This window comes from Balaenoptera physalus, assembly GCF_965194825.1.
Source record: "Balaenoptera physalus genome assembly, chromosome: 11".
Lineage (NCBI taxonomy): Eukaryota > Metazoa > Chordata > Mammalia > Artiodactyla > Balaenopteridae > Balaenoptera > Balaenoptera physalus.
This window is the reverse complement of record NC_138896.1, coordinates 22,706,137-22,731,679: the sequence shown is the minus strand read 5'-3', so window position 1 is coordinate 22,731,679 and position 25,543 is coordinate 22,706,137. Positions and strand designations below refer to the sequence as shown.

Here is a 25,543-nt window from a genome sequence, read left to right as displayed (position 1 = left end):
TGAGGCTATGATGATCCTTAATTCCATTCCTGTTTAAACATCTGGATTCCCTGCCATTAACATCTGTTGCCACCTATAGCTAGAATGAAGCGTTGTCTTGGAACCTACTGTACATTTAAGAATAAACTTTTGTAAAAAAAAAAAAAAAAAAATCATACAGTGGCTCATCTTGTCTTTAGTTCTTCTCAGCCATTTCTGCCTTAGCTATGAGACCTGCATAAACCCAGCCCAGAATCCTGCCAAAGTGTGTTCTTAAGTCTTTGTTCTATCCTGAATTGTTCCACCTGGAATTAAACCAACTCATTTGAAATGGCAAAATATATATACATAGTTGCTGTCACAATATAATGCAATACATTGATAAAGTTGCTGTCTGCATTCCTCTTCTTAGGGCAGACGGTGGGGCGTGGGTCTCCCTGACCTAAAAGTTTTGGCTCAGACAAGGGTGTCATAAAACAAGAACACATTGTGCAGATTATGTCAAAAATAATATCTCGATAGAGAAAGTTAGCTAACGCTGGAGTTTCTGTTTGTTTTGGCATTCATCTCCAAGAAAGTCAATGCTGACAGTGTATTTATCCACTATTCCAATGAAAACTGGGCTTTCTTACAAATTCCTATACTAGAGTTGCTCATATGGAGTTTATTGCATAGTGCATGGGCGTTCATTTCCTGTGCCTACTGTAACAAATTAGCGCAAACTGTGTGACTTGAAACAACAGAAATGTATTCTCTCACAATTCTGGAGGCCAGAAGTCCAATCTGTATCACCTCCCAAATCAAGGTGTCCTCAGAGCCAACCTTCCTCTGGAGACTCTAGGGGAAAATCCGGTTCCTTGACTCTTTCAGCTTCAGGTGGCTGCTGGCATTCCTTGGTTTGTGGCCACATCTCTCTAATCTTCAAAGTAGGCATCTACAAATCTCTCTCTGCTTTGTCTTCAACGGCCTTCTCTTTCTAAGAAAATAAAAAGTAAAAAACTGATTTAGTAGTATCTCATTATCCGTAGCTGCAATACTTTAGCAATTACCAGTGTTATTTCCTAAGGAGATTACCTTAGGAAAATCACTAAGAAAAAGGATTCTCAAGAGAGTAGAAGCAACATAGTTACCCCTACGCTTGCTAAAGCCTCACTTTCCCCAGTTTCTCCATATATCCCAAGCTAGGAGCCTCTTTTCGCACCTGCTGTGTCATTCTGAGCCCTCTCCCTGGTCCTCTCTCTCAGTCCCTCACAACAGCAGTAGTCTCCTCCCCACTATGAGCACCATGTACTCCCACCAGTTCTGGATCTCTGAGGGCAAGATGGACAGACTTTGATGGAAACTGACCACTTTGTGACAACTTTAACCCTCAGAGACACAGAATGGTACCCTCCTGCTAGGCGCTAACTGGTTCAATGCTTCATCAGCGTCATCTTGATCCATCGAAGGCATCAATTCAGAGACCAATTTTCTCTTTCTAGTGCTCACATTCCTACATGGTAAACTAAGAGGGGGGAAACAGAAAAATGAAGAAATAAATTGAGATAAAGTGACTATATCAAGGAGTGGGCATCAGGAGTCCACTCATTCGTTCAACAAGTATTGACCAAGTGCCTACTGGGTACCTGGACACTAAGCTGTGCACTGGGTATTCAGCAGAAACACTTGATCATTGCTGTCCTCACCCTCAGAGCTACCAGGGAAGGCAAACATTCATCTAGTTATTACAACTCAGTGCTGTGAATGAAGGAGGGCTGGGTTCACACTTGGTTGAAGGAGGTGACTTAGTGTAGATCTGGAAAGGCCTGCTTGGAGGAATTTACGAATACGCGGAGGAATGCGGTGGGGCTGGCGGCTGGAGTGAGACAAGCCTGGCGAGAAGCGTAACAAGGAAAAGTTTGGGTGGAGGGGGGCCGGGGTCGGGATTGCACCTGCAACCCCTTCCCCACCCCACAGGCCCACTCCCGGAGGGAAGACACAGATTCCTGAAGGAGCCAGGGGTGAAAAGTGGAAGAAAGGAGAAAGAGGAGAAGGAGAATGAAAAGCAGAGGAGAGCTTCTCCCAAAGCCCCCACGGTCCAGTCCGGGGGATGGTGGGGAGGCCCCCGTCAGCTGCCGCTACCTGACCGTTTCCGGATCTATGAGTTTAACATTCCGAGAAATAATGAGCCCAACCGTGCTCCTCAGAAGGCAGTCCCTGCAAGGACTAAAGGCCTACGCCACACAGAACAAATAATTTAAATGGTATACAAATATATCCCTCTTCCTGGTCCCTGGAGAGGCACTTTCTAGTACCCTCTATCCAACTGCCACCTCAGTGTGTACTCTCTAGGAAGCGGGGAGGACTGCCTCTCTCGCTGGTTCTAGTTCAGTCTTGGGGAGCCCACAGCTTCAGGCCGACAGTTGGGTAGGAGTGAGATTCGGAACCACCCTCACAGGTTCCTGGAAATCGAACAGGGAACTCTGATGATCTTCTCTTTAGAGACTAAATTGATTGTAAAGCATTTAAAATTAGTTCCTCAGGACCGACCGACTTGAGAAAATTTCTGGGAAGCAACTATGCACCTTTAGGAGGTGGATTTGTCAGCAATTGCCATCGGAACATATACAGAAGTGTAATTCTAGCTTCACTGGGTATGGCCAGAAAGCTTGACATTGAAAACTTATGCCATCCCATCAGTAGCAGAGATTTTCCAAATTTTAGTTCAGAATTCAAAGAGTTCGGATTTCAAAGTCCTGAATGATCCAGGAGCTTTCACAATTCCGCGCTTTGCTTCCCCTGATCCCTTGTCCTGGAATGCCGGTCTCCTCCTCATTCCCTCTCAGAAATCTTGCTCATTCTTCAAAGCCCACTTCAAATAAGTCGGTTCTCCACCCTGCCTCCGAATCTCTCTCCCTCTCTTTCTCTCTCTCTCTGTGTCTGTCTGTCTGTCTGTCTCTCTCTCTCATACACACACACACACACACACACACACACACACCACCGTGATTTTCCACACTTTTTTTTCTTAGCAGATTACTCTTTCTGCCCAATGGAAAACTTGTTCACAATATCTGTCTCCTCCACTCATCCTAAGCACCACAAATGTAATAAAAATAATAATAACAATAAAATCATATGGATTAGGATAATAGTATGGCTGAGCACTTTTTGTGCATTACTCCCCATAGCAAATCTATGCAGTAGATTTTTTATTCCCTTTTTACAGATGGGAAAACTGGGGTTTAGGGAGGTTAAGAGATAGGAGCGTGTCTTGCTCATTTTTCATCTTCCATAGGGACTAGTGTAGTGCAAACCTACCTTGGCCCTTAAGATTGATTTACTGACCCCCAACTGTTGTCCTTTTTCTTATAGTCATTCAACTTCTCCCTCCTTCCTCTTGTACTTATGTGGATTTTGGTTTTGTTACGTTTTTGCCATTTTCTCTCTGAGTTGACAAGTAATTAGGTAGCAGTCTCATGAGCACAGAACCTACTGTGCTAAAATACAGATTAGAGATTTTTCCCCCCCATGGAGAATAAGTAATAGCTCATAACAGAAGAATAAAAAAAGAAGTCACATCACTTTCAAAGAAGAGTCCTTTGTCTCTAATCCAATTAGGTTTATGTAGGAAAGTTTTAAAATTTAGAAAACCATTAAACACATTCAGGGGTTCTACCCAGACTCCTCCCTAAAAACAGACATATAAAAAAAAAATGAAGCAAAGGATTCTTGCTGCATACAGAGGAGACAAAATATGACATCACTAAAAGAGGATGTTGTTCAGGAGTGATTGCCATCAGCACTATGGGGTTGATTTCCTGTGAAACACAAAGCAGAAAGAAACAGAACAGCTTCAGTATATACAGAAATTTGACAAACTATACTACTTTTATACTTACGGCAAAACAAAATTTCTTAGACAAATTGATCTTACATAGGCGTCAAAGTGTATTAACTCAAGGAGAGTATTGGCAAGATGACAAAGGAGTGTCCCATCTCAAAGAGGTTTTGGAATTTGTGAATTTATATATGGGGGTTGGGGGAGAGCAGGGAATGTGCAATTAGTTAGAAAAAGAGTATTACTGCTTCATTTAACATGATCATAAAAACATCGTGTCCCCATCTGTTGGTAGAGTAAGATCAGGGTCACCATGATCTTTGTTTGGAAGCTTGTGGAGAGTTCATATGTGCATTGAACTTTTATAAGAAATGAGAAGGAAATAGTAAGCAATACTTCTGTGGCTGCTATTTAGACAAACTAAGTAACAAAGATTCGTGCCCCAATACTGTCAGACAGGAGCCAATTAGCACAAAGGCATCAAACCTTGTCAAAAGTCAGAAGGATAACAGAATCTGCTTTCTCTCAAGTAGCTGTCAGTAAATTTCTCAGGTGCCCATTCAGAGATGCTGAATACATCGTTTGCCTGTTTCTTAGTTTTTTGACAGCAGTTTTCCTTTAATAATATGGCCTTCCCCTATTTCCTCTCTTAGGAAACCCCAGACAAATTGTAAATTCATAGCGGAAAACAGGTGGAGGCGCTGGGGAGATGAGGCAGTCCGGAGACCTCCTTGATCCAAGATTAAGTTACCGTGTCAGTATTTCTAGGCCGATCCCCCTTCTCCCAGCTGGATCAGTGAAACTAGAAAACCCGCCGGAGAGAGTGCGTTTCACAATTCCAGCCGCTCTCGGGAATTCAGAAACTCGCCGACAACCAGCCAAGGCAAACCTCCAGGAAATAACTTCGCGATTTCTTCCCTTTCACCTTCATTCGTAACTCTCTTTACAAAGTGTTATGCTAATCTCAACCAACTCCTAAAGCTAATCAGTTGCCTCCAAAATTTCCTGCTCACTGAACCATCCAACTGAATAAATTAAAATTTTGAAGCATTCAGGATAGTGGCGAGCTTTTTGGTCAATGTCAGGTAGCATGCTCATCAACAAAACTTCGTAAATAACTGAAATTTACATCATTTGTCATTTTGCGGCTGGAATATCAAAAACGTTGTAGAGTTTCTAGGCAGAAAATGCCTCATATGAAAATTAAAAGTTAACTTGTATACACTTCAACTTTTAGTATACACTTCAACTTCTAGTCTTATTTACAACTTTCCCCCTTGGTTTCGCGATAGCCGTGTAGGTGAAAAGAAAAGGCTTTTCCCTGACCGGGAATCGAACCCGGGCCGCGGCGGTGAGAGCGCCGAATCCTAACCACTAGACCACCAGGGAAGGTGAGTAACGCATCTCAAAATAAACCTACAGAGCTAATGCTCCATACGTACGAATGCGGCACTCCTTTTCTGACTATTCAATGAGGCAATGCAAGATCACATTCATTTTATACATGAACCTCCTGTTCCGCACCAACCAATAAAATCTGGACAAGGGGAAGATGTGGCAACGCCCAAGAAGGAGTAACCGGGGCCACGTAGCTGCATAGAGTCTCCTTCCCTGCTCCAGACATGTGGATTTACTCAGGAATAAATTGTAGATTTAACTAAGTCGTTACGGCAGTTCTTATGACATTAATTTGTAACTGTCTTCTTATCGTTCTCCTCATAAATTGGTGAGTCATTCGAAGATGAAAACCGTTTTTAAATTTACCTTTGCTTTCCTCAAAGTGTTTATGATTCTGTTTAGCAAATTTTTTATATTTAGTGACTAAAAAGACAGAGGATAAGTCATAAGACATTATTTGAAGGTCCTGTGGGCGGAGCCGAAATAGCTCAGTTGGGAGAGCGTTAGACTGAAGATCTAAAGGTCCCTGGTTCGATCCCGGGTTTCGGCATGTCTCTTTTCGGAGCTACATTAAAATATTGAGAGAACAGAATGCAAACAAGAGTATACCGAAACACGAAGCAACCTTTTTCTCAAATTCATATAGGCAGACACAGAGGGTTGGGCAATAAAACGATTCTTCCAGTCAGAGTAGCCTAGGGATGGGCTTCTACATCTCACAAAATAAAAGAGGTAGATCCAAACGTGCAGAAGGAAAACCACTTTCCCTTCTTTGTAATATTTAGTGTGTATCTTCTTTCTTGGTTCGGGCTCTGTTCCACTTATGCTATGTTCCTCTTTCTTCAAACCTATCCCTTCTTCATTCCCATGGAATTATTCCAACAACCGTAAGCCAAAGTCAAGAGACCCCAAAGTACTCCTCTTTCTCCTGTTCATTTCTACTTCATGATCTCCCTTTCCCCCTAATCTTATTCTCTGCCAGCTTGTAATGCAAAGGAGACAGGTCATCCAGATAGATATGGAAAGGAGAAGTTTAATATGAGGAATACCAACTGCATTTTATTCTCGACGTCATGTTCCTTCAATAAATATTTATTAGGTGGACTCCTATGCAACTCTGAAGAGAAAGAGAGAGGCAAGGCAGGAGAACTGAAGGAAAGGTTCCTGGAAAATGAAGTCATCTGAGTTGAATTGAAGAGGTGGCTCCTGGCTGGAAGGGCGGTGGCGGGGCGGCGTGCGGGGTGCCTGGTAAACTGAGGCTGAGCCTTGAAGGAGAGAAGAGAGTCATGATATTCTTGTAGCTCCTTTTTCCCCTACCTCCTAATTTGGTAGTTCTTCACATATCCCAACCTCTTCCTTTCTACTCAGAGGAAAATTTCCCCTCATTTCCGAGGCTAATAGATATGCCATCTGAGCTTTTGACCCTTCTCCCAATTCCATTCTGCCCTCGTGTCTTTGATCTCTCTCCCTCTTACCTGCCTCTCTTCAAACTACGGAATGCCTGCATGTCCATCTTCAGACAACAAAAAAGAGAACACATGCCCTCCTGTCTGGCCCTCGTGCTTCTTCCCCAGAAGCTTTCCTTCCAACCACCACCAAACTTGTTACAGGAACAGTATTTGCCTCCACTTCCTTGCCTCACCAGTTGCTTGTCAGCTGAGGTCTGCCTTCCAAACCCAGGAAACCATTACTATCAACTTCCCAAGTTTCTAATGCTTTGTCTCTTTTTTTGGCCCTAAACTTAATTCTGTGCAGGACACAAACTATTGACAACTCATCCTTCATGAATCAATCTTCCTTGGACCTTTTCTTCTCTGTACTCTCCAGCTGTTCTGTTTCCATCTTCCCTCTCCCCTAAGAGTCTAAGGACTCTTTAGAAATGGCTGCGTCTCAGTGTCCTGACCTCTGTCTTTTTTTAATTCAGTTTTAAACTTATACATAATTGTAGATTCACCTGCAATTATAAGAAATAATATAGAAAGATCTCATGTACCCTTTACTGAGTTGCCCCCAATGGTGACATCTTGCAAAACTATAATGCAATATCAGGAGCAGGGTATTGATATTGATAAAGTCAAGATACAGAACATTTCCATCACGACTAGGATCCTCATGTTGCCCTTTTATAGCCACATCCACTTTCCTCCTGCCCCCCCCAACATCTGGCCACCACTAACCTGTTGTCCATTTCTATAATTTTGTAATTTCAACAATGTTATATAAATGGAAACATATAGTATGTAACCTATTGGGATTGGCTTTTTGCACACACTGTAATTCTTTGGAAATTCATCCAGGTTGTTGAGTGCTTCAATAGTTCATTCCTTTTTATTACTGAATACTATTCTGTGGTATGAATATACCACAGTTTGAACATTCCCCATTAAAGGACATTTGGGTTGTTTCCAGCTTTTTACTATTATGAATAAATCTGCTGTAAATATTTGAGGATAGGTTTTTGTGTAAACATCAGTCTTCATTTCTCTGGGATAAATGTCCAGGAGTGCAACTTCTGGGTGGCATGGTACTTGCATGTTTAGTTTTTAAAGAAACTGCCAAAGTGTTTCCCAGAGTGGCTGCACCATTTTACATTCCCACCAGCAATGTATATAGCCTCATCAACACTTGGCATTGTTACTAGTTTTAGTTTAGCCATTCTGATAGGTATGCAGTGACATCTCATTGTGGTTGTAATTTGCATTTCCTCAGTGGCTAGTGATGTTGAAAACCTTTTCATGTGCTTATTTGCCATCCATATATCTGCTTTGGTGAAATGTCTCTTTAGGTCTTTTGTCCAATCCAGGAAGAACAATTGTGTACAGGTTTTTGAGTGAGAAGTTCCTGAAAAAACTTGGAAGTTCAGACCTGTGGCAAATCTGTCTTGGATTATACAATTGTCATGCAATGCAATATAATGCAGCAGTATTTACAAAATGCAGTGCAGCCTTACTGTTTTGGGAAAGGCTGATTGCAGGGTGGAGAAATCCCCAGGATAATAAGTCACTAAGAAGAGCTTCTTCCAGTGTGGACTGACTACACCACCCTTCCCCTGTGTGTAAAACCTAAAGATAAAGTATACAGTAGTGTTAAAAAAAAAAAAAAAAAAAAAAGACAGGCCCCAAATGGAGTTATTTATGCTAAGCCTCATTGTCACCAAACCTAGATCTAACTACGACCTCTGCCCCCTAGAAATGTAATCTAAAACCATTCAATCAGGAATCACCTGATCAGCACTACTAGTTAGGTTATCCGCCTGATAGACTCCTGCCATCCCCTAAAGGAAAGTAACCTAGCAATAGCCAACCAGCTTTTTTGCCTAGTATAACTTCCTTGTTCCTGCTCCCTTCTGCCTACTAAAGTCTTTCATTTTGTACAGCTCCTCGGAGCTCCTTCCTACCTGCTAGATTGGATGCTGCTCGATTGGAATCGATTTTTGCTCAAGTAAAATCTTAAAAATTTTAATATGCCTCAGTTTATCTTTTAACAGTAGTATGTACGCCGCCCAGTGTACTCCGTGAAGTTAGGTGGTCTGCTGTGTGCAAAAATAATGCTGGGGAAAAACGATTCTTGAAAAAGAGAATCCAGGGAAGATTAAACAAAAGAGACCGGGTCTCGTCGGATGTCCGGGCAGAACTGCAGGCACTGCTCGCAGGCGCGGTCCCACCGCCGCCCAGCACGGGGAGTTTGACCTGCTCCGTGTCCGGCCTGGGCCGGGTCCCCCCTCCTTAGACAACCTGGTACCCCCGGGCTCCCCCGGGAGCCCCATGTTGGTGCCAGGCCCGGTGCGGACGCCCGCTCTACACAGCGCGGTAGTCCCGAACCCCCGGTCACCCACGATCCGCCGACCTCAGCCTCCCGGGAAGCTGGGATTACAGGCGCGCGCCACCGTGCCCGGCGCGGGGAGATGCGGCGCCGCGGGCCTGGAGGCTGCGGCCGGCGGCCCTGCCGTGCTGCGCGGCGCGACCCGCGCGGCGACTCCCCTGTGCCCAGCCCACTACCCACACTAGATTGCTAGAAGGGGCTGATAGAACCGAGCTCAGGAGACGCAGAAAGCCCTAGCAGAGATGTGAATAAGCTCGGTTTATCGTGTTGTCCTCGGAATCTTTGCAAAAAGGTCTGTTAAACAAATGGCCGTAAATTTAATAAAGGAAAGGGTGAAGGACTGTATTGAGGGTTGTGTTCTTCGCAAACTTCAATGCGCACACAAAATCACGGCGGGGGTGGGGGTCTCGCTAAAATGCAGGTTCTAATGCTGTAAATCTGGGGTGAGGTCTGAGAGTCTGCATTTCTAAGAAACTCCCAGGTTAAGCCAATCAGCGGTCCGTGCTGCAAGTGACAAGGCTGTTGACGCTTTGGAACCAGATGTCTACACATTTTCATTTATTTTAACAGTGGCAGCGTTATGATATTAGAACATTAAAGAGAAAAATAAAAAGATACCCACAGTTCTTCCTTCCCAACTGATTATAGGCATTTCCCTTCTTCCTTTTTAGTTCCCGCCCTCATGCATACATAATTTTGTGCATGGTTGAAACCAGGACATTTGTACAATGTCATGTTGGGTGCATTTTCGTTTTGTGGTAAGTAATAAATATATGCAGAGAATTGTTCGATTACTACTCTGTTAGCCAACATTTACTGAGACCCTTCTTTGTGCCATCTATACTAGGTCCATCTGGGGAATCGGAGAGTACAAAATGCACTCTTCTGAGGAGCTTATGGCCTGATTTTTTAAAAATACAGACAAGTAAATCAGTGAGAATTAAGACACACTCGTATTCTTCCATAGATGTAAGGGCAGGATGTTGTGTAGAGAAAATCATCAGTACGGGCACCTAACCTAAGATGGGGATGGTTTACTGAAGGAGATGATAGCTGAAATGTGTCTTAAAGATGAGCTATAATTAGGCAGGTAAGAAAGATGTGATTGATCGTTGTGATTTATAATAAATATTAATTGGTCTTCCTCACACTTCTGGCACACAGTTCCTAAAACCCTTAGACTTTCCTAATTGATGAGATCCCTAAAGGTGCCTTTTGTAATGTTAATGAGGAGACTTTGGGAAAGCCCCAGAGGTCTCCTAAGGATGGGCACAGGTTGCCAGGGGATCTAACCATGTGATTCGAGGGTTGAAATTTTCAGTCCCACCTCCTACCTCCTGGGAGGGGAGAGGAGCTGGAGATTAAGTTAAATTACCGATGGCCTACGTTTAATGAATTGTGCCTATACAATGAAGCCTCCATAAAAACCAAAAAGGACAGGGTTTGAAGAGTTTCTGGGCTGATGAACACTTGGAGATGTGGCGACAGTGACCAGCTCAGAGAAGGTATGGAAATTCCATCCCCCCTTTACCCATACCTTGCTCTTTGCATCTCTTCCATCTAGCTGTTCCTGAGTGATAGACTCTTACAATAAACCAGTAATCTAGTACATAAAATGTTTCTCTGAGTTCTGAGCTGCTCTAGCAAATTAATTGAACCCAAGGAGGGGAGTCTGTGAAAATTCCCATCTCTAGTCACTCAATCAGATGCACAGCTGACAACCTGGACTCATGTTTGGCAACTGTGGGCAGTCTTGTGGAGCTGAGCCCTTAAGTGGTAAAATCTGCTGCTACCTCTGGGTAGGTAGTGTCAGAACTGAGTTGAACTGTAGGACACCCAGCTAGTGTAAAGAATTGCTTGGTGGTGTGGGGGAAATCCCACATGTTGGAATTGTGTCAGTTTTATAGGGCATGGGAAGATTCTCTCCATGAAGCATCAACAGGTGCAAAGCTGAAAAGGTGTGAAAATCCCTAGTTCCTAGTTCCATTAGACCTGAGCAGAGCATCAACGGTGCATGGGCCAAGAGGAATAAGATTAAGATGAAGCTGCAAATGAAAAAAGAGTTACCTTGTGTGGTAGCTAGTCTCCCAAAACTGACCCCAGCATAGCAGGTCTCTCAGTAATCACACCTTTGTGTAGCACATTCCCACAGTGAATCTTGGCTGACCAAGCAGAACTTCATTGAAGTGACACTTTGCCAGTTCCAGGCCTGCCTGAGTCATAAGAACCCTGGCAGCTTCTGACTGGGTTTCTTGGAATGCTCAATCTGGGAAGCTCCCTCTCAGAACCCAGTCACTATACTGTGAGAAGTCCAAGCCACATGGGAAGGTCACAGCTAGGCACTCTGGACAACAGCCTCAACAGAGCTCCTAGCAGGTCACAAACACTAACTGCCACCACCAGTCACGTGAGCAAGCCATCTTGGAGAGCTCAGCCCAGTCAAGTCCTCAGAGGTCTGGAGTTCTTGCTGACACCACACGGAGCAAAATTGCCCAGGTGAGCCCAGTGAACCCACAGAATCAAGAGAGATAACAAAATAGTTTTCTATTGCTATCGTAGCAACCTTAGTGGCTTTAAAAAACACAAATTTATTATCTTAGAATTTTTCAGGTCAGAAGTGACGGGTATGGTCTCACCATGCTGAAAGCAAGGTATTCGCAGCCTGCATGCCTTTCTGGAGGCTCTAGGGGAGAATCTGTTTCCCGCTTCACACTGTTTATAGAGTTTGTTTCTTTCTAGTTGTATGACTGAACTCTCTGTTTTCTGCTGGCTTGAGCTAATGGCCACTCCTGGCTTCTAAAGACCGCTACATTCCTTGGTTCTTCAAAGCCATGAATGGTGGGTCAAGTCCTCAAATCACATCCCTTTCCCTACTCTTCTGCTTCTCTGCCACTTTTAAGGACTCTTGTGATTAGGATCATCTCCCCATCTCATGGTCCTCAATCTTAATCACATCTGTGAAGTCCCTTTTACCATGTAAGGTAACATTCACAGTTTCCAGGGATTAGAGAATCTTTTGGAATGTCCATTATTCTGCGTACCACAAGCCACTGTGTTTTGGAATTCTCTGTTACATATTAGTAGATAATGAGAACACATTGCGAGCTGTATCTTCAATGACTTTGACTTTACCTCAAAGGCTTTGGAAAGACAAAGAAGTGCCCTTCTGAACAGAAAGGACAGTGTAACTGGTATTTTTTGCAAGCTTGTCCTGACTGTACTGCAGAAGTGGGGCCTCAGCTAGCACATTATGTAATAACGACTCATATTGGTGGATGAATAACAGAAAGGCAACCCTCGGGGCTGATAAAGTACAAAAAAAGGAAAATGCCACCTCTATCCAAGGGCTCATGGCTTGGCTCTCAGAACTCAGGTCAGACTTCAGCTCCTATTTACCTTCTCCACAAGTGTCTTTTATAGGGCGCCTGTGTATGACAGCCCTGTGTAGACAAACAATGGGAGACAAGCAAGGTTAGAAGCCCAGAAACCAGACTGGAGGCCACTGCAGTAGCAGAGGAAAGACACGGAGGGAGGATGAGGAGAAAGAAAAAGTAAAACAGTGGTAGTAATCTGGTATGGAATAAAGGAGACAGATTCAGGAAGTACCAAGGAGGTAGAATTCACAGGGCTTGGAAGCTGGTAGAATGTGAGTAAAAGAGAGGAAGGGATTAAAAAGGATGCAAATGTGATGATGCTATTCACCTGCTGTTGGAGGAGAAGCAGGTCTTCGCCAAGGTGATACTTTTCTTACGGAGAAGTGGGATTTGAAAACCAGGGAGAAAACAATGAGAATGACAGGCCTTGAGTCTGGTGCCTTAACACAGTTGTTCATGTAGATGAAGAAATGCTATTGCATGCTAAAATATTTTGAAGCCCTCAAGGTCAGCAAGACTGGATGGAGTTGAATGAAACGAAGGCTGCAGAGCTGATGAGAATATTTTAATGAGAATCTTCTCATATTTGAAGAGAATTGACTCAGAATTTAGAGATCTCAGAAACTGAGGAGGATGGGGATAGGAGAATGGGGAGAAAAACAAGAGAAAATGTATCCCCTTCCTCCTCACGTCTTTACTTCCCTCTTTCCACAGCTTAGATTTCATAATTAATTGCCAGCATTACTAGCTTGTATAACCTTCATCTCCTGTGACCCACTCCCCACCCTTGGTCAAATCAAACACACCACCACTTTCTCCAAACCTGCATCTGAATAGCTGAATAGGTAGAGCATACCCCCAACTGTGCTCCTCCATTTAACCCACTCTAAACCAAACCTTTATCCCCTCTAACTCCACTGAAACTCCCTTGTCGAGTCTCAGCAACCTCCGTCTTGCAAAATCCAATGGTCAATTCTCAGTCTTCAATTTGCTCAGCTTCTCAATAACACTTGGCCCAGCTGATACTCCCTCTTTATGGAAACACATTCACTTGCTTTCTGGAACACCACTCTCTCTTGGTTTTTTTGTTTGTCTGTTTGTTTGGGGTTTTTTTTTTTTTTCCACTTAAATGTAGTTCCTTCTTTATTTCCTCCTCCTTCCAGTCTCTAAATTTTGGAGTTCTCTAGGGTCCTGACCTGAGTCCTCATGTATTCCCTACATACACCCTCTCCCTACCTGAGCTCACCTGATCACCTGACTTTAAATACCATCTATACCCTGAGAAGTCCCAGACTTACACTTTCAACCCCATCTCTCCATTGAGCAGATCAAAGTACATGACTGACATCTCCACTGAATGTCTAAAAGGCATCGCAAACTTAACATGTTCAAAGATCTCTTGATTTCCTACCCATCCCCCAAACCTGCTCCTTGCCCAGTTCTCATCTTGATAAAAAGCACAGCAGTAATTTAAACTTGTGAAATAAAACTTGGATTCCAAATAAGTTATACTTTCAGCAAATAAGTTAAGAAAGTCCTGTTTAACTTGACTACTTGGCTGTCCCTTTCTGGTATTATTATTATTGTTGTTGTTATTGTTATTATTATTATTTTGTTCTGAAGCAGTCATATTTTCCCCCAAATAAATCATTTTTTTAGTGTATGAGTTTTTGTCCCAATCTACATAACATCAAACAATATTGGAGAAAGAGCATACACATTTCTGTTTTACCATAGTACTTTTCTCCATTCCCATCCTCAGAGTATTTCCAAATTAGATAAGGACATTCTTTTTACCCCACACTTTGAAAATAAAGATTTTACAGCAGACCAATATTTTAAAGTATTTTCTATGGCCAGCAACAGTGATAGCCACCTTGTAGGCACATGCCTAAAGAGGCTATCTCATTCCATTTCTGTGAAGTAAAAAATCTCAGTAAGTGCTTCTGCACATTTTGAAGAAAATAAAAACTGACCATAAACCTCAATAAACCATGAAAGCCTCAATATCATGAGTAAGCAAACTACAATCTTTTAAAGCAATGTGTGTGTACAAGGAGTGCAGGACATTTAGCAGATAAGATCTTTTTATTTTCTTTGGTAAGGCTAAATGGAATTTGCCAAAATTTACATTTGCACTGTTGCCAAATGTGCAGATAGATGAGCACGGCCTAGTTCGTATTTGAACAAAATATCAACAATCTTCTGTTTTATGTATCTAGTGGTTTTATTAAATCTACATACAAATCAAGAAGATGATTTTTCGACACCATGTTTCAAATTAAAGTCGTAGGAGCTAGGGGAAACATTTTTTGGTTGCCTAACTTGACACATCATTTGAAGTCGTTATATTGTAGAGAACAAGGTCATCCGACAGAATGGGCTTCACAGTACAAGAGGCCAATACATGGTATCGAAATTTCCCTTTTTGTTTGCCCTCGGAATGCAACCTTTGAATCAGGAAATAGAGAATGCAAGTTCTTTTCAAGTATTATACCCAACACTATTTTTGACTGAGCATTGGTGTCATTTAGAGACGAAGAAAACCCTCTGATTCGAAAGTTCTCCCCCGTCTTAACCCAGACTTTGGAGATTCAGTCGCCCCTTGTACTGTCACACCTCCTTCTTTACTATGCCCAAATCCAAATCCTTTTCTACATATTGTGCAGTACTCTGTTTTGGTAATTTACCTCCCTAATCCAGTTATATGTGTTCTTCCATCTGCCATTTAGACTTTTTCGGTGAGGTCTGGGTCATGCTGGCATTCACATGGTAGTCGTTCGTTCTCATTTTCATTATCTAGACTCAGGAAATATGGTCGAAATATCCACAATGTCAAAAATTAAGCTAACATTATTTCGATAAAAAGCACAACAGTTAATCTACAGGCAGAGCCAAACTGTTAACGCTCACAACTACAAAACACCTATTTCGCATATGTAAGTTACAGCACTCAGAGGGATGCAACACTGGACTGCCCATTATTGGGAACCAAAAATTCCGGTTGCCCTCATCAGCGGCCAGGGGAAAAACAGAGATTGCAACTACAGAAGTCGAATAATATGTGCCGCCTCCATTTGGCAATAAAATCAGTGTTCCTCTCAGCCCTCCAGGGGCGGAGGGGTCAGCGGAGGTAAAGCTGTCATAGGGTTTTTTTTGGTACTTTGCCCAGCCGTCCGCAACCCATCTCTGAAACCTTGACTTTCCTCACCCCAGGAAGAGGTTTTCCAGGAGGTGGGGCTTTCCCGAGACATTCCCGGGGCAAACCAAGAGTCTGGGTAAACCAAGCTTTTCACCTGTTCCTGTTTCTGTAACTACAGCTCTCTCATACCAGCAGATTCCCAAGAGTTTGCACCAAGGACACCTTATTCTTTAAAGCATCAAGTCCCATATGTCCAGGAACCCCCTTTGGACTTCTTCGGGACGGAGCAGTGGTCGGGGAAGATTGTAGTCTGTTGAGAAACTGATGGGACTTGGGGAGGTGTTTTCTTACAATGAGGACAGACCGCTGTATGGGAGATTTGCCTGCGAAGGGGGATAAACGAAACAGAGCGACAACCTGAGACAGAGGCGCCGAGTCAAAGGAAGTGTTTCGCTATTTAAGATAGTAAACACTTGAACGTGTTTAAAGTATTGATGAGAAGAATCGGGTATGGAAGGTGAGAGGGAGAGTGAGAGGGGAATCGGGCCGTTTTCCTTTTCCATAGAGACCACAGGGATGGACGCCGGTGTAGGTTAAGTGCAGGTATCTGGGCAAGAAGTTCAGGAAATTCTCCTTCTGTTGTGAGAGGTGAGGGTCATCAGTTCAGAACGAGGGGAGCAAAGGCAGCGGCATCGACAACGAATTTCCTCATCTGATTCAGGTTGTAGAAGTTGTTGCACTTTTAAGAAGTTACAGGAGAGCATTTCATTTTCAGACTTTAAAGTAAAGGGACTATAGAACAGGACCGAAGTTTAAGCAAAGTAAATTCCGGTGTTAAAGACATTTGATGAGGAAGATCGACCGTCTGCCTCCTTAGCGCAGTAGGCAGCGCGTCAGTCTCATAATCTGAAGGTCCTGAGTTCGAACCTCAGAGGGGGCAGATCTGCTTTTTGCCCTCGCCCTCCGTCAAACGGTTACCGCCTTCGTCTGGCAAAAGTCTACCTCCTGGAGACTGGGCCAGTTGTGTGCTAGTCAAAGAGCTTAAGGCTAAGCTTTCTTCCTCCTGATTGGTAGGTGCAAAAATATAGAAACATGTTGTTTATGTATAATGACTTGTTATCTTCATCTCCTTCCAGTGGACAACCTCTTGTCCAAGTTCTTCTGATTGCTATTTCTTCTTGGAACAGTATCCTATTGGTGCAATCTAATTTATTGGGGAAAAAAAATGAATGGACAGATATATGAAAATCTGACATTCAGTTTTCTCAGTAAGTCTTCTTGTTTCCTCTTCATATATACATGCCATCTCCTTGCCCTGGCCTCCCTATCTAATCTGGTCCTAACTGGTTTCTCATCTGTACTACACTGAATATTGTTCCACAAAAATGTATGCCCACCCAGAACCTCAGAATGCGACCTTATTTGGAAATAGAGTCTTTGCAGATGTAATTAGTTAAATTAACATGAGATCATACTGGATGGGAGTGGGGGTGGGGCTCAAATTCAGTGGCTAGTGTCCTAAGAAGTATGTCTGTTTTATCCACTCCTGTATTTCCAGTGCCTAGCACAGTATCTGACAAACAATAAACACTTGTCAAATAAGTCAATGAATTAATTAGCATATTAAATGTTACTTTGTTTTTGTTTTGGGGTTTATTTGCCATATTCCCTATCACTATATTACTCCAGGCGATCAACATCTCAAATTTGCATTTTTGCAGTAATCCCCACAGGAGTCACACTTACTGAAGTTCATCCTGCAGGCATACTTCTCTGGCCCAGTCCGCGCTGGAAAAAGAGAGGGCAATACTTAGGTTGCTCCTGCTAAATATCTGGACCTGTATTTCAGGATAGTTCTTTCAACAGTTCATTCTGGTGCAGAATGAAAAAGGCATATACTAGGGAACATCGTAACAGTGTCTTCTAGACTCTCAGCCTCTGATTCCAGGAGCCTACATCTGCTACAGTTTAAGAGATGCAGTTAAGGATTGTAGAGAGGCCAAAGAGCTGGATTGTCTGGCTGTTCAGGCAGTTCCTTAGAGAATCTTGATTCTTGTTGGAACCACTATTCTGAATCTGTTCCTCCTCTTTGTAGAATCAGAAACTATTTTTTAATTAACCCAGATTTTTTCAGGCTTACAGGACTGACTCGCAATAACCAAATGTCAGAGACATTCCAAGCCAGAGTATGAACATATTATAGCCATACTGATGGTTGATCAGCATATTCTTTCCCTTGTAAAATAAACTCTATAGTGGAAAGCAAAGAACATTAGAAGATTGCTCTGTGAACCTATAATCAGAGTAAGGAAGTAATAAAATATTAATGACTATGATATTAGGCAATGATGGTCTGGTGCATTCACCACCAAAAAGCCAAGCCAAGCCAAGCTGTGGGTTGGCTGCCCCGGGAAGAGATGGAATTCTGATCATAGTATATTTCTAAATAAGGTTACATTATCATTGGTTAGATATTCTTGTTACCTTTATGGAACTTTGATGTCCAGAAAAGCCTCCTCAGCCACTCATTTACCAACTCTTACTTCACTCTTAGGAAATTATTTGGTTCTGGTACAAAGCCATGTACTCTAAGGCTCTCCTTAAATGCTAGCTCCCTTCATCTTTCAGTAAAGGTCCCATCTATTCACCCCGGCGTTTGCCTGAGTCACTTACACATACCGTGTAAAAAGACGCATGCTTTGCAAGGGTGGAGTCAGAACTGGATGGTAAAAGTCAAAAGCTACGCCCGCACAGGGACTTGAACCCTGGACCCTCAGATTAAAAGTCTGATGCTCTACCGACTGAGCTACCCGGGCTGCTTTTATTGTGCTGTTTTTCCTGTACATCCTAATGTGAAGAAAAGTACATGGTCAAAGTTCCAATTCTGTTAATGTTCCTTTTCTTTATTCCTAATTCCATTCTTGCCTCTTTGAATATGGCTCACAACTACTTCTGCCCCCAGGTCATAAGAAAAAGATAACGCTCATATTTGAGTAATATAAACAATTACTTCTAAAAGTTGTATGTTACTAGAGATGTAATCACCTGGACCGTCTTGTCCTTCATCTTCACAATTTGTGTTCCAGTCTCCCCCCAGACCTTAAGAATGCCTAGCACAAAAAGCTCTTAACAACTAGGTTTTGAGAACTTATTTTGAGCAAGGAGCTCTGCTTTGCCCCTGGTTTACAGCAGTGGGAAGCCCCCACCTCAGCCTTCATGGAGTTTACCCTTTAGAAGGGAGAGTCAGCCTTTTAAACAATGAATTACACCATAAATGTTTAAACAGCCATTGTGATAAATGCTCTTAGGAAAAAGTACAGGTTACTGAGGTGTGTAGAGAAACAAACAAGTATAATCTCATGACCAGAGTTTCCAAATTAAATGAGATAATACAAGTAAACTTTTGGAATAGTGTCTGGGACATGCTAACAGTTCAATGAAAGTTAGGTGTTATCATCATTATTATTTTTATTATAAAATAGATGAATTAGAACATCATATTTAATTGGTTGGTTGTGCCACCTTAGACAAATTACTTAATCTCTCATCCACTTTCCTCCCTTAAATCCTGCAACAGAAATTTCTTCCTCAAAGGTTGGGTTTACCACAATGGTACATAGTACATTTCTAATTATGTATTTAGTCATGCCACTATTCAAAATAGATTTGAGGTGGTCTACACAACTTCACTGTAATAAGATAAAATGGAAAATGTTAATAGACTTAAGTAGGGATAAAGGGAGCATAGAGGTAGAAAATTAAGATAAACGTATGCAAGCTATAGGTGTTCCCCACCCCATATCTCCAAGACAGTGGATTATAAAGGGAGGTGACCTCTTCCAGGGGGTAAGAGAAGACTTTTCCCAGGACATGACGTTTAAACTGAGAACCAACAGCTTCATAGTAATAGATTAGACAAAAACATGGCTCCAGCATTCTAGGAAGAGCAAAAAAGCAGAACACTTTCAGAGAACTTAAAGAAGGCCTGAGGTGCTTGAGTGCAGATATCTTGGGACAATACTGATGGAGGTGGGGGGCAAGGTAAACAGAAAGGCAGGGACAGACAGGCTCAGAGGTTATGGCTAGGAGTGTAGAGTACGGACTTCATCCTTGCAGCAATATAAAGTCACTGGGGATTTTAAGCAGAGAGGAACAACATGGTCAGAGATGATTTCAAAAAGATTATGCTGGTTTCATGTAAAGAATGTGTCAGCGTGGGGCAAGAGGTGATAGGAAAACACAAATTAGGTTACTGTGTAGCCATGTAGACTTGGCCTACTGACTATGTGGCAGTGTTGGGGAATGGTGCAGAGACTGGGAACATTTGGAAAGAAGCAGAAGACTTGGGCCCAGACTCTTCCTGGGGACCTAGAGAGGAAGAGGTGTCAAAATAATTCATTTCTCTCAGTAGGGCATTGCCTTAATAAGCCCCTTACTTGGAAAGACAGCAATAAAGCAGAATAGGAAAGGGCACTTTGAATCTTTTGAGAATTCTTTGGAAAGCATGGAGTGTTTGCTCTGTTCTTGATCTGCCTTGTGGATACCTGAGGGTACTGCCGCCTGTTCTGATCAGCAGGCAAGCCGTGAGTGATCAGACAAAAAAGGAGAATCTTGGGAGGAAGTGACCTTCCCCACAATAGTCAACATGAGATAACTGGATATGTGCAGAGGGATTCCAAAAACTTGTTCAGCTGATTGCATTCAGATCTGATCTCCTGAGGTTGCTGTTAAAAATTCAGACTTGCAGTCTGCCAGGTCCCACTCAAACATAGTAAACTCCATGAGATCAGGAGCAATTTCTGTTGTGTACAGTGTGGTATCCCTAGCCCCTACGTATCAGTCAAGCTCTAGTTCAGAAACAACACCAGGTATCTCAACTGAGAACACTGTGGTAACCCAGAGATAATAACTATGGAAAGTAGTTACCACCTTCTAGGGCAGAGGGGAAAAAAGCGTAGGGGTTGGGCCTCTGAGGAAGAGCACAAAGAGAATGATGGTTGGAATCAACTACCATTGTTGGAGCAACCCTGACTGGAATAGCAAAATTCAGAAAACAGTTCCTTTTCTCTCCTCCTGCCTTCCCGTCTCCTTCTGGTTCCTCTTATTGACAGAACCTAAGAGAAAGCCAACTGGCAAAGTTTTAGATATGTAATTTGCAGATGTCCAGAGCCAACATCAGAGAAGAGGGTGAATTTGAAGCTGAGAGAGGATGGATTAATAGTAAGGGACACAGCTTTGAACAGTGCTTGGCACATAGTAGGTGCTCAATAAATATCTGTTCAATACCTCCCACTCAAAAAGCTGAGATGTTAAGAGCTGGATATTAAATATCAATTTGCTTTTTTTAAAATTAATTTTTATTGGAGTAGAGTTGCTTTAAAATGTTATGTTAGTTTCTGCTGTACAGCAAGGTGAATCAGCTATACATATACATATATTCTCTCTTTTTTGGATTTCCTTCCCATTTAGGTCACCACAGAGCATTGAGTAGAGTTCCCTGTGCTATACAGTAGGTTCTCATTAGTTACCTATTTTATACATAGTAGTGTATATATGCCAATCCCAAGCTCCCAGTTCATCCCACCCTCCCTTCCCCACTTGGTATCTATACATTTGTTCTCTGTGTCTTTATTTCTGCTTTGATTCTTGCTTGTTTTTATTTGAGTCAGGTGCTTATCCTGTCTCTCTAAATATCACTTCTTCTTTCTTCGTTTCCTGTTTCTCTTGTTACGCTTTCCTGTATTTTGCAGTTTGGATGACCTAGAGACCCAGTCAAGAACACTGGAAGCAGGAAAAGAAGTCCAGTGCAAAGAGACTGAGGGGGGGAAATGTTTTTTCTTTTTCATGTAGGATGGCGTTTGTGATCTGGTGGTAATTCCAGAAGAATGGCAAAAGATAATCAATAATTAATAGAAATGTTTTGCACATCATACTACACCTTCCACATCCCCAGTATAACCCTCCATCCCCTTCTCCCTCTCAACCAGTAAGTTTCTTGACCTTAATGTTTTTGTAACAAAGACAATTGCCAAGCATATCTGAAAGTCAGCCTAAAAATCTCCTAGCTCTATCTACCATCGGTATAAAGACTTTTGGAGTATTTAATCTTACTGAAAATTACTATTTTGTATCTGAACATTACATGGTTCTGTTAAACAAAAAAATTCCCGTTTAGTTTCCTCAAAGCAATTTCCTCCGAATTTTTTTTTTTTTAACACAAACGGAAGGAAAAGGTTTGCGTTGCCCCCTCTGAGGTTCGAACTCAGGACCTTCAGATTATGAGACTGACGCGCTGCCTACTGCGCTAAGGAGGCAACTATCGCTAGAGCTTGCGCAACACATCTACCAACTTTATTAAAAGAATCATTTTCGAATTCTCTGAATCACAGTGCTTCAAAGGAAGGCGGAACCATGGTTTAATTCGCGTCTAAAATATTAGAAGTTTGGATGGCAAAGCCACACAGAACAAGGTAAGGGCCAGACTACCGGCCCAGCCCCGTTTCCCCTGCAAACTTTCCTGCGAAGACTTTAGGGGCGGTGAGGTCAACTGAGTGCGGACTTTGCAGTCTGTTCGGTATGGCCGGGGACTGTGGAGATGGGCTACCTTCTGAAAGGCAAACAAGACTCAAATAACAAGGACCGCACTCTTTGCCTACCTCGTGAGGTTCCATGGAGGAGCTTGGAGATGGATGAAGGAGGGCGAGGAAGGGAGGGGGCCTCAAGATTCTTTCCTCATTTCTCCTTGGCAGCTCCCGGGCTCAAACCAAACGTCCAGACTTGCTCACTCCTGAAGTCCGGGGGCTTACTCCCTGAAATCCAAGTGGATCTGGAGCCCACAGCATCCACTGGAACTCTCAGTCTGCGTGACTCCTTTTTCCTATGCTGATGACAGACGGGGCAGGAGCCTCCTGCGCGCCACCTGCGCCGTCGCCGTTCACGGTGAACCTGGGAGCCATGAGAAAGCAAAGTGTCAGGGGTCAGGGGGTTCTCGGGTTGTGCTGGGAGTGGAGAGGGGAACGCTGGAGGAAGGGCCCGCGGAGACAGCTCAGAGTGGCGGGGGCAGGGGTGAGGTGGGGGGGAGAGAAAAAGGACCTGAAACGGGCGCAGTTTGGGTCAGATGATATGCATGTAAAATCCTATGCCGGCGGAGGTAGCGTGGCCGAGCGGTCTAAGGCGCTGGATTAAGGCTCCAGTCTCTTTGGGGGCGTGGGTTCGAATCCCACCGCTGCCAATGTGCTTTTGCACCTCACCCTTGTCTGACTAGGTACTCTTTCATGTCCAATATACACAGTTCTCACAGGCTCCAAGTTCAGGTAGGTTCCTCTCCTACCACTGCTGCTTTTCCCAGAGGCCAGAGATAACACCCATATGCACTGTCCCCCAAAACAGTGTTCATCACATGATAGGCCTTCAACTGATTATTTCAATTAACAAAATGTTAATGAGCATCCACTGTGCGTGGTACTTACTCCGTTATTGTAGTTTCATCACCCAATAGTATCGAACGTATAACAGACCTTCATTTAATTCATTCTTTTATGTAAAAAAAAAGGAAAAGAAAAGAAATCAGCGCCTACTATGTGTTACCTACTAGGTACTTAGGCCCCGTAGATACAGCAGTTCTTACTTACTACCTTATTCAATAAGTGGTGGACCAGTGAGTAGGGGTCAGTCTCCCTGAATCCACTTGCAACTGGAGACAGGTCCTGCCCGGCCGCGGTTCTCAACATCCCCAAAGCCTTCTCATTTCACATTTTGAATTCTAATTATGCTGATCTGAGCTGTGGCCACTCTACGCAAGGCGCCTCGCCTAGCCACTCAACTGCCTCTCAGGTCACACGGTCTAGAGGCGCTTCCCCCCTCACTGCGCGCGTCTCTGCGTCTTCCGTTGGGCGCCCTCAGTCTCTGCTCCAAGCAATTCTCTCTGCCCTCAAAGTTTCTTATCCTCTACACCTCAGCAAGGTAGTTGCTCTCTGCTGGAAGCCTCCCTTGATCTCTCCCTCCAGAATTACAATTAGGCACTGAGGCTCTGGAAGGGAAGAAAGGAGAGCGTCCCTGCCCTGGTGCAGTGTAGAGAAGACAAGCATTAGACGCATAATGGCCCCAAGATGATACAATTTCTACGGTAAAGAATGCAACTGAACTATGAATGACATTGTAGATATATAGTTACCAAAATAAAGAACAGTACAACAGTACAATGTATGGAAGAACACACTTCAATGTTTCCAGTGATAACAGTGTCAGAGGATAGGGAAGGGGGAGATTATAAATTCTACTTTAGGCACTTTTGTTTGAGTTGTTAGGATGAGTAGATATCTATTTCATAAGTCGAATAAGTGAATTCACGAGTCCACAAATGAATCGTTTAAAAAAAATCCCCGTCTGATAAATACCACGAAAGAGAAATGGAACGTGCTGGGGAGCCTGTAGCAGGCCTCAGCTCAGCCGCCCCTTCTTTGGCAGGCTTTCCTCATTGCTACCTGCCCTTAATTGGGTATTCCTGTTGGTATGCATTGGCCATGCTCTGTTATCACTTGATCCATCACTTATTTTAGCATTTACCATAACTTTTGGAAATTTTTGTGTAATCATCTGCTTTTCCCCATACGTCATAAGCTTTGTCAGATATAGAACCATATTTCTCTCACTTCCTCACATCATGAAAACTAAATAGATATTTGTAGTAAGTATCAGTGAATAAATATATAAATACATGAAAGAATATCTTTCTAATTGTGAAATGAGCAAGGTACACAGAGCTGAGGATCCAGGAAGACTTTGAGGTCTTCAGTTTGAGGTAGGGTCATGTGTTCTGAAGCCCCATTTCTACGGGACACTCCAGCTAAACTTGGTTTTTGACTCTGATTACGCCACACTGACTTGCTCTTTCTGGATTCAGCTCTGCTACCAGGTTACAGCAAATCATTCTTGCGCAGATTGCCAGGGATCAGATTGCTTCTGGATCGTGGGTACCAGTCATCTCTTCCCCCAATCATCCCCCTCAGCAGTCTTTGTTTGCATTCACCTTGCAATATTTATGAACCAAACATGAGCGATTCCAAGGGAAAAGTGTAGTCTTCTGAACTCCAAACTCACAAATAAATAAACCAACCCACGGCCATCTGTACTATCTTCCAGCTCTATATTCCCTACCCTTTCCTGGGATATAAATGTGCTAAGACTGAAAAACATTCATTTATACTCCTTCTGCCTTGCCTATCCTCAGAGAGCAGTTTAAAGCTTATAATTGAATAGTGGGCTTTTGAGGTTCTGGTGTAATTTTAAAACCAATGGACATTTTTCTTTAAGAAATAAGCTTGTGGCTCATGGAATAAAAAGTGTGCCACCTATACTGGGGAAGAAAGACTTGGTCCATTATTCAGCTGTATCTGAGATAACTTAGACTGTCTTTTAAGGCTAGGAGACTCAAGAAGATAGAACGGAGAATTTATGTGCGTGGAGGGAAGGAATAGACACTTAGGAGAACTCTATAGTGACCTGGCCAAAAGTCTTTGAATTTCACTGCTTCCCTCTCCACCTTCCACAAGATATATTCACTTCAACCCATATTTATTGAGTAGCTATTTCTTGACAGGCACCTTGCTTGGATGGAGTTACAACAAAAGGATGAAAGCCAGAAAATGATTCAGGGATTCCTAAGCAATTCAGCCTTGGGAGACTACCAGAGGCACATGAAGAATGACTGGCCAGTAATTAATATTTAGACTGACTAAAGTAGTAATTTATACCTGAGTATTTCTTCCAGTGATGCTACGTGTATGATCTCTTTATTATATGTTGTTCTTAACAGTTACTAGGTAAATAATCATGCTATGTTAGTAAAGTTAAAGTTTAGAGAAATAAATGACTATACACAGCACTATGACATCCTCTCTTGGCCATCCACACTCGAGGACACATTTGTGTGGCCATGTGAACACTGGAATGTCCATCTGGGAGCTAGGACCTGGAAAGGAACCCCTCACCCCCAAAAAAGCAACAATC

General features: G+C 42.9%; 1 protein-coding gene across 3 annotated transcripts in view; it reads right to left on the bottom strand.

Moving 5' to 3' along the window:
• The window catches only part of LOC309638942 (olfactory receptor 2H1-like), a 148,240-nt gene that overhangs the window by 109,757 nt on the left and 12,940 nt on the right, over nt 1-25,543 (bottom strand). The gene's annotated exons all lie outside the window — the stretch shown is intronic.